At 46.4% G+C, this 10061-nt stretch overlaps 1 protein-coding gene across 7 annotated transcripts in view; it reads left to right on the top strand.

Annotated features, from left to right (window-relative positions):
• The window catches only part of LOC111864520 (rho guanine nucleotide exchange factor 10), a 175580-nt gene that overhangs the window by 113903 nt on the left and 51616 nt on the right, over positions 1-10061 (top strand). Inside the window, exon 1 of one of the 7 annotated variants that reach the window (XM_023851826.1) lies at positions 9747-9780. The exons of the other annotated variants lie outside the window; for them this stretch is intronic. The gene's annotated coding sequence lies outside the window, so the exon portion shown is untranslated. Of the gene's footprint in view, positions 1-9746; positions 9781-10061 lie in introns of those variants that run through there. 7 annotated transcript variants of the gene reach the window in all.

Genomic DNA, 10061 nt, shown 5'->3' with positions numbered 1-10061 from the left:
ACCGGTAAAAGCAGTCTGCTTTTACCGGTTCTCACGGTCTCTTCGCTTGCAGATTTCTTATATTTTCTTCTACCCTGAAGACGGAGGCGATACGTTCCTCCGAAACGTCGGTTAACACCACATATACACGGTGCCAAATCCCAGAAGACTGCTTTCTTCATAGTCACCGCCGTGAAAGCCTCAAATCTTACAAAATCTTTATGAAACTTGGTATGTATATCATGGCACTTGGGCCCGCCTCAACGCCGTACTTATAAACCCTTCTCATCCGTCTGTGTGTCTTATATGTGTATCCCCCTATCGTTGCTAGGCAACAGCTCGGTAAACACGTTACCGCGGCAACGAATACACACGCAACAGTATAAGAATTGTTGGACGCCTCATTTTCCATACGGTCTTTGTGGACTTAAGGAAAGTAGGCGCTTGGTTTTTCGCAGTAACGAACTCAACATTATAGCTCTGGGGGGCTCTGTGTGCAGTTCGGCAGCCACGTGGAAGATTCTGTGCAGAATACCATACCATCGGCAGCAGCCGAGCAGACGCGCCCGGGCGAGATAGATACGAAGCGGATGCGGGCACTCGAAAGCACTTGCCTGCCCGACGCTTGGCTGCGAATTCTTGCGATCGGGCAGGTGTATCCAGTGGTTCTTATAACATGTGTAATGACTTCTGAGCTGCTTTTATTGTAACCGGCGAATCCGGTGCTTATTCTAACGGACGTATTGTATAGATGTTGTTTTTTCATTAGTTTCGTGGGGTGGGATGAGACTGAGTCCACGTGTTAGTCGGCCAGTAATTGAACAAGCCCCGGACGATAGATGAGTGTATAGCAGTTGGTGGAATGAGCGTAGGCATGGGAAACCGAAGTACTCGGAGAAAACATGCCCTAATGCGGCTTTGTCCCGCAACGTCACAACCTTCTATTTGTGTCTGTCACACCCACTATCTACTGCAACTCTTTAATTTAGTTCTGAGATCTGAGGCTCTAACGGAAGTGATTTTGAAATTAACCGGCATCTTGGATATGGCACCATATACTATGAAGGTGGAGACAGCAGGTGTTCCGAAACGTCTGTTAACTACCAGCCTACGCGATGTCATAACGCAAAGAATAGTAGTAATGCTACTTTCGTTGTTTCGGTAATTCCTTGACTAGGCTGGTATGGTGTGCCAGAAATTCAGGAGCACAAAAACTGACAGCATCTCTCACATGCGAAGCACATGGGGAGGTTCGCCGTGAAACAGCTCTCTCGTCTGCTTCAGGCTTGTCAGGGGACCGGACGCGTCGGTGTACAACAGAACCTTGTAACAATAATTTCGACCCTCAAGTGCTCTTGTATAATTTATGCTTGTGTGTGTTTGGTTCGCGAGATTTTACGTTAAACATCCGTGAACTCTGTAGTCAGTGACTTCACATAGATGTACAGGGTGTCCCAGGAGGAAATGTCAGTATTCTTCTGGGAGGTCATAGTATCGGTTATTCTAAGCAAAAAAATGTATATGTACATGTGTCCCATTTTGAACGGGTTCCGAGACAGCGCAATTTCACTGTACAGTTCCAAAACTGTTGATAAGAAAGAGCTATCTCGTACTGTTTCTAATGCCGGTATTTATTGTTCAAGTGGCATAGTTAGTACAGTTTACCTAGTAAACTACCTAATCGTAATACAGTTGCGAGAATTCCACCGTGAACATCAGTGCACTCTGCAGCTAGTGTGAGGACATGGCTTTTCGGTACAGTGAAATAGTTCTATCTCGGAAACCGTTCCGAGTAGGACACATGTACATACACACTCATTTTCTTAGATTGACCGATACTTTGACCTCCCAGGATACTGATATTTTCTCCTGAGACACACTGTATATTTATGATTGCTTTATGAGAGTTATTATGAAGAAGACCCGTAGATAGGTAGCTCGGTCGGCATAGAGACCGGCTATGGGCTGGATTGCGGGGGGAGTCGGAAATCCAGTTCCTGTAGAGGCAAGATTTTTCTCTTCTCGTTATCCAGACTGGTTCTGAGGCCTACACAGTCTCCTATCCAATGGGTACCGGGGGCCTTTTCCCTGGGGGTAAAGCGGCCGAGGCGTGAAGCTGACAGATCACTTTCAGCTAGTGCTGAGATCAAGGATACGATGATTTATACATGCACTCCCCCATACGTCTTTATGATATAGTGCTTTATTAGAGACAACTTTACCTTTTACTAGTAGATAGGCAACGTAAGGCTCTGGAGACTGTGACTGTGGGGTCTTGTGGGATGTGACTCCTTAAAGCTTTATCGAAGAGTCTGTTCTGAAGATGGAAACAGCCGCTGTCCTACAATGGCTCAAGGACCAACGAAAAGAAGCGAAACCAAGTGTTGGACAAAACTGGTCGACCTTGAACTTCGTATCTTTGGATGTGGGGACGCACTGAGCCGCAGTGTATAAACGAGGGTGAGAGTCGTTAGACAGCTACGCCACTGCTGTCAGCTTGCACAGTACACACGGGAGGCTCTTTGCGTTGCCTCGCCTTCTCTTCGTTTAGTGTATAGTACTTACCTTCCACTGAACAGATGTGCAAATTCATGAGCACGTTTGTTCTCTCTCTGAAAGAAAAACGAAAGCCAGTGTGATTGACACCGCTGCGCGCGCAGATACGATGCCTGTTGTACTCGTAAGCCTATGAGCAAGCCTTGGTTGCCGCTTTGTGTACTAGAGCCCACGAAACCCGTTACGTTGGTCTGCCTTGAGATTTTTAGAAATTATGAACCTCAGGGATGTGACCTTGTTTAGTTTGGTATGAGTTTACTGGCGTTTCGGCGGAACACACTGCCGCTGTTTTCAGGATGGAAGAGTAAGTCAAACAAACAGCTCTGCTGAAATGTTGAGGATATTTTGAAAGCATTTTGTACTTTACAAGGTAAGAAAGATTTCATCTCCTCGCCTCCTCGACCCGCCACTGTTGTCCGCTACATAAATGTAATTGTTATTTGACAAACTGTACAAGCCCGTGTTACTGTAAGCCCATACTGTGTGCTGATTTTTGTTCTTCGAGTGAAAATATAACAATTTTAAGCCCACTGGCCAGATTTTAAAATAAAAATAGGCGTACGAGACCACCACGTGTACCCCTGCAATCTACTTTTGAGTGCTTGAATCAATCTTTATGAAACTTGGTATATGTGTACAGAGCAGTATGGTGTGTTCCGGCTATCGAATTATTCGGATTACTGGATTCTAAATAAAAACAAAATATCTTTTTCTCCGTCTCCCTCAGACCTGCTCTGGGGCTCACCCAGCCGCCTATTCAGTAGGTACCTTGGGCTGTTTCCCCTTTGGTAAAGCGGCCTTGGCATGAAGCTAACCATTCACCTCCAACTAGTGCCGAGGTTAAGAAAGCCTGAGTCTATACATCCACTCCCCCATACGTCTTCATGGTGTAGCGCTTCTTTAGTTAAGCACAGGGACAGCTTTACCTTTACCTTCTATTTTTGTAGTAATATTATTTATTCAGAAGATTAAAAGCATATAAGGGCCAGCAGCATATACAAAAGACAGACCCGTCCTCTCGTTAGAGAGGGCGCCCCACAGAAACAAGACCGTAACTGTCAGACGGTAATAATTAATACCTGGCTCGACACCAAGACTTACTGACTGAATGACTGACTGGCTGACTGACTGACTGACCGACCGTCAGTCGCAATGTGACTTTGACTTTGACATATAATGTGGCGCGTTTCCTGCTTTGCTTACTCCTGCACACTAAAGATGGAAGCAGTACGTTCCTCCGAAACAAACCAGACTGCACGGCTTCACATCTCAGAAGATATTTGCTGCTCTGAGAGCCGCTGGCCCAAGGCTTGGTCTGTCCTGCACTTCACGGCTGCAAAGAAGATTGCTATATTTGTTCTGCGCCTTTCCCGTTACTTCTTTAACGTTCTGAGAACTGCATTTAGCGTGTCAGCATATGTGGAGGGCCCCCGCACGTTGGTGCATATCACATAATGTCAACTGTTGCGCGTGTGATGAGGTTTCAAGAGAAATGTTTGTGTCCCATGGTTTCGTATCACGGTATCCATACCTTGATCATCAGCGTATGTACTTACTCACCACATTTACAACAGATGCCAGGCCCTCTCTTTTATTTGCCTTTTGCCTCCATGTGTTCATTTTCATTCTCTAAATCTTCCAGCCAGTCTGGGCTTTCCCACAACTTTCCTTCTACCGTGTGACTTTCGAAACACTTCTTAGGCGCCCTTCCATCAACCATTCTGTTCACATGCCCCAACCACTCGAACGTTCTCCTGTTATCTACTACCAGATCAGTTAAAGTATCCCTGTAACAGGCCGTGGAGGCCCATAAGTTTGTGAAACGTCGAGGCTCCCACATTTTCTACACAGCTCACAGATGGCGATGAGGTTAACCTTACACGTCCGCTGCCCTTTACCCTGAGGAAGATTTCTGAAAAAGAGTAAAGTTGTCCCTGTGCTCAATTACGCACCACTTCATGAAGACGTGAGGGAGTGGAGTATAGCTCCACCCTTCTTGCACTCGGCACTGGATAGGGGTGAGTGGTCATCTTCACGTCCCGGCCGCTTTATCCCTAGGGAGAGGGCCACCCAATATTGATTGGGTAGGATGCCGGGTGGACCGTAGAGCCGGTCTGGACGCTGTGGAGATTTATGCTGACGCTCCTACCAGGTCAGGGGTTTTTAGCCTACTTTCCTTATTTTGAAACAAAGTTGGGGTTATGAGACCACCATGCTGTCTGTGTGTGTATCCACCCCGTCAACTTTTTAATGTCTGAACCAATCTCTATGAAACTCGGTATAGATATCATGGAACCTGAGGCCATCTCAACGGCGTACTTCATAAATCCCTCCCATTAGTCTGTCTCTGTATGTGTACCCTCTGTCACTGCTAGGTAACGGCTCGGCAAACACGTTCCAGAGTCAGTGACTGCTTTCCTGAAGTATGCTGCCTGTGTTTCTGTGCCTCCCCCCCGTTAACTTACGAATGCCTGAACGCGGCAACGAATACACATGCAATAATAAAAGATTGTTGAACGCATCGTTTAATATGCGGTCCGTGTCGTACCAGAGGAAAGTATGCGGTTAATTCTTCCCAGACGTTATTGATTTTTTTTTTCGGTCATAGACCGTGTTTTGACACGCTTAAGTCACACGGCTGGTTCTAACAGTGTTTTATATCAGTGTGTTATTTGCTCCAAAGGAATGCAGAGCGTCAGCACGAGAAATCGTTTTAATTTTCTGACCGAAATCGACATGCGCGATGCCCGTGCTCAAGTGGAACACAGTATAAATATAGCAATACTGCACGCTCCCCAAGAACGTTCCCGAAGATTCGCACGTGTGCTGGTACACCACATGGCAAGATGTAAGCGTCTACATGTTCAGGATCCTTATGGTCCTTCCGGATACGAAAATAGCTTCATAACAACTTCATTTCGGTACAAGAATTTGCGTCTACACCGTCCTATGGAATGCAGGGCTCCGAGAGTGACTCGTTTCACGTTACGTCCTTCATTATTGTTGGAAATGAATTTCCAGAAGTCCCTCCTACGATGCCGGACAGGTCAGCAAGGGTGATGGCCCAGAGTAGGTGAGGTACCCTGGTCCTCCAGGTTGGAAGTTGGGCGAGGGGTTGACTACCCCTTCCTGTAAAACACATGCTTGTTTCGAACCCTTTAAGGAAGACCGGTTTATGTTATGCAGGTGAAAGCTGGACTTTCGTGAAAATGTCGGAATCTGTTCTGGCCCTGTTCTTAACTAATTAAACACCACATCATGAAGGCGTATGGGGGAGTGGATGTATAGATCCACGTTTTGTTGACCTCAGCACTAGTTCGATGTGAGTGCCCCGGCCGCTTTATCACCAGAGAAAGAGCTCCAGGTACCCATTGGATAGGCTCGTTGGGCCCCAGAACCGGTCTGGGCCACGTGGAGCGAAAAGAAAATTCTTCACCCTACCGGGTCTCGAACTCTGACCCCGCGGTCGTCCAGCCGTAGCCAGTCGCTATACCGGCTCCCTTTGAAAGGAAAGCACTGAGAAGAATACTTGGCCCAATGAAAGGAAACAGTACATGGAGAATTAGATATAATAAGTTATGTAAGCAACTTGCAGAGCGGCGCATAGAGGAATTACAGCGAATCCGCTCGCATGTCTCTGGTAGATCGTCCGATCAGTCAGCCCAGCTTTGGCATCGCTCCCATCTGGACTCCCGTTATCGCAGCAGAAGTCAGGAAACTCCAACTCCGTCCAGTGTGAATTAAGTGGGAAAATTGTGTCTTTATGTTGGTACCATACAGAGAATTTATCTCTCTGATGATGACTTCTATTCTGGTAGTACTATGGTGCTAGACCTATGGAGTTCTATTTAATGCTTTAAGGTCTGTCTTAACTCTCGCAGATGGTGTATGCTGTGTTTGGTTTGTATACCCACATTTGTGTTGCTGCATGTGTCCGGAGATAAGGCTCAACTGAGTAGTTTCCACCTGAAGACGGAGGCAGAATCCAGTCTCCTAAACGTGTTTATGATTTAATTTAAATAAAAACAGAACGATGGATTATGTCCAGAAACAGAATAACTGTGTATCAGAAATTGTTAAATTAAAGAGACTGCATACAGTGGGCAGGTTGCGTACAGTGTATGGATGAAAAACGCAATCGGAAAAGGATTCTGTAGGAAAGCCAAGGAAAAGATGGGTTAATGTAAAAATAGACATTAGAGAGATGTTGAAAGCGAGTAACTGGGAAAGACAGGGTTTGGACAGGCGAGTTTGGAGGCGTCATTTAAAGGATGTCCTGGTTGTCGCGCTGCCGCAGCAGGAGGAGAGGATAGGATATGATGCGTGTCGAGGCTGCGCGCTGGATGGCCGCAGTGTCAGATCGGGCCTGGTGAACACCACCCTCTTTTTAAGCATGGGGTACGGTAGATTGTTTCCCTCCGCGCCAAATCAGCCGGGCCGTGAAGGTGACCGCTCACATCTGTCCAGTGCCGAGATTAACAGTACTTGGATTGTTCATTCATTCCCCCCATACATTTCCATTGCATAGTTCTTAAGCACAGGGACAAATTTATCTTTGTAATGGATATGAAGAGCCGGTCACGGTAGCCGAGCGGTCTAAGGCATGCACTGTCTTCGCTCGCTCGGAAGCCGGGATCATGGGTTCGAATCGCCCACAGGGCATGGATGTTTGTGTGCGTTTTTCTGTGTTTGTCTACAGGTAGAGGCCTTGCGACGAGCTGATCACTCGCCCAAGGACTACCGTATGTGTAAGATCTAGAAAAACCGAAGTGAACGGAGTTCATGGAGGTAGGCCTAGGCTCACTGGGGCTGTAGTGCCAGGGGGGGGGGATGGATATGAAGTTGCATGGGTCCTCGTCGTGGTAGTGAAGAGAGAATTCTCAGTGCCTCTACGGGAGTTGAACTCTCCATCCCGTTATTTTATCTATTAATCCGTGTGGATTTAACATGCGTAGACTTGAATAGATGTGTCGCCGTGTGCTCCGGTAGTTCACTGACGTTTCGGAGGAACGTACTGCTGTCATCTTCAGGGCCGAAGAGTAACTCAAGCAAGTAGAATGTTCGGCAGAGCCTTAGATCCTAGAAGATATTTCTCTTCATAAGTGTGTAAAGTTGGTGGTGCTGCTGATTATTATTATTCAGTATTTATCTCCGCAAGTCTGTGTTCATATTTGAAATGGCCGATTTCTGAAGATTTTCCATCCATAATATTATGCTGTAGCATCCTGCTGCACCTCATTTAGTATCAAATGGTTTCGTCTCACGTTCAGCATGTCTTTCTATAAAATTTGCTAAAGGTTATTCAAAGGCCGCGCCATAGCTCAAGCGATTAGTGGCTGGTTTCCCACCGCCGCGGGCCGGGTTCGATCCCAGGTCTGGTCAAGTGGGATTTGTGGTGGACAAAGGGGCTGGGGCGAGTTTTCTCCAAGTACTTCGGTTTCCCCTGCCAATCTTCATTCCACCAAATTCTCCATCATCATAATCACCCGGGGCAGGTACAATAGGCCAGTCAGTGGCCGCCCTGCCGAGTGAACCCAGCTGGACTCCACCCCCACTGGCGAATTAAAAAGAAAAAGGTTATTCACTTCAAAAGTTTTAGACGTCGTATAGATTTTAACTTACTAAAAGTTATTCAGTACATATTTAGACCTGTAAGGTCATCATGAGATGTTTTGAAATTATAAATTATAAACGAGGAAACTGTTGCAAGAGAGTTAATAAGGGGATATGAATTCCAGCGTTACCCGTGTCATTGTTTTCATTCCCTGTTAAATATCTCAGGTCCAAATTTAGTTTGTGGCCACTTTGTCTCTGATGCTTTCCAGGCTTGGATATAGCCCCCCCCCAAAAAAAAGTTATCAAGGCGATCCGACACGCAGTTTCAGGTTATAAATTCGTATAAATCATGTACGAAGCCATTCTCTGCTCTTATGTGCAGGAACTGAACGACAAAGAAACATCTCGTGAAAGGCGCAGAGGCTGACTGATGGTAGAGCATAACAAGCCGGAAGTTAAACAATTAAAAAAAACTTTATGATTCACAGCAGCGTCTTTACAAGTGCGAGGCCGGCGCCCTGATAGTAGAGCACAAGGGCGCCTCCCTGGAGTGTCAACATCATAAAGAATAAATTCTTTCCTTCATAAAAAAGGTAAAGTTATTCTTGTAACAGGCCGTGAAGACCCATATGGTTGTGCACATTTACTAGACAGTCGCTTCACAGATGGCGGTGAGGTCAGCCTTACGCGCCGGCCGCTCTCTGCCCTTCAGGAAGATTCCCGGTGCTCATTTCCGTTAGAAGTTGAGTCGATCCCAGGGCCATAGTGCGGCTAGAAGGATTAGGTCAATTGAGAAATCCAGTGGCCTCATCGAGAAGCGAACCCGCGACCTTCTGACTTTTAGCATAGTGCCTGAACCAACTAAACTGCCGCGTGCAACTCCTAAAAACCACTAAGAGGTATAGTTTATGCTCTTCATAGAATATTATTAAAGTAAACAAATGAAGGGGGATGTAGCACTAGATGAAGGTGAGTGGCCAGCTTCACGCCTCAACCGCTTTACCTCCGGTGCACATTGGATAGGAGGCTGGTTGGGCCCCAGAGTCAGTTTGAACGCTGTGGAGAAAGTCTCTTGTCACTACCGGGAATGGAACCCTTACCGTCCAAGCAGATAGCCCGTTGCTATCCCGGCCCCTTTGTTTCTCCAGGCGAATGGAAACGAAATGTTGTAACATAGTCATATTCACGTTTAGGTAAAGTCTTGCGTGAGTTCTGAAATGGGGGCCACCTCCGAGTAAATCACTGAGTACAGTCCGGTACAGTGGGTACGATTTAGAAGTTAGGTTCTGTTTGTTGCACGTGTTTTCAGGCGCCGGTAGAAAAGGAACCTGCACAATCACGTGGCCTTCGGTCGCTCTTCCGGAGAGCTACGTGACACGAAGTGACACGCATTAACTTGTAGAGCCTTCCACCAAGGCTGTTTCATATTATGGACAGAATTAGCGAACACCGATGGCGTGTCGTTACAGAACTTGCCAGTGTGTAACAGGAACACTGACTGAAATTCAAAGTTCAGAATCCAAAATTTATGATTTGAGGTTCTCAAAGCGGTGGTTAAGAAGAGTACTGTCTTCTGGGATATGACGCCGTGAGGTTCGTTGAAAGTCAGTCGACGTTTAGGAGGAATATGTCGCCTCCAACTTCAGGGTCGAAAAATAAACCGAGCAACTAACCAGCATGAAGGTGGTGGTAAGCAGAGCTTCAAAATCCAAAAATATTTTAATATGACCACACTTGCCATGCAGAGCTATTCGTGATATATTTACCTCCTGTGCATGCACCAGACAGGATAAAATACCCCCGAAGCATTTCGATTATACAGAAATGTTTATAAAATATAAAGCTATCCCTGTAACAGGCCCTGAAGACCCATAGGGTTGTGAGACGTGGAGGCTGCTACATTTTATGTAGACAATCGGCTCACAGATGGCGGTAAGTTTGTCACTCTTACGGCTGACTGCTCTTAAACC

This window comes from Cryptotermes secundus, unplaced genomic scaffold (assembly GCF_002891405.2).
Source record: "Cryptotermes secundus unplaced genomic scaffold, Csec_1.0 scaffold960, whole genome shotgun sequence".
Taxonomy (NCBI): Eukaryota; Metazoa; Arthropoda; class Insecta; order Blattodea; family Kalotermitidae; genus Cryptotermes; species Cryptotermes secundus.
The sequence above is the reverse complement of the archived record's forward strand: the minus strand, read 5'-3'. Positions and strand labels throughout refer to the sequence as shown.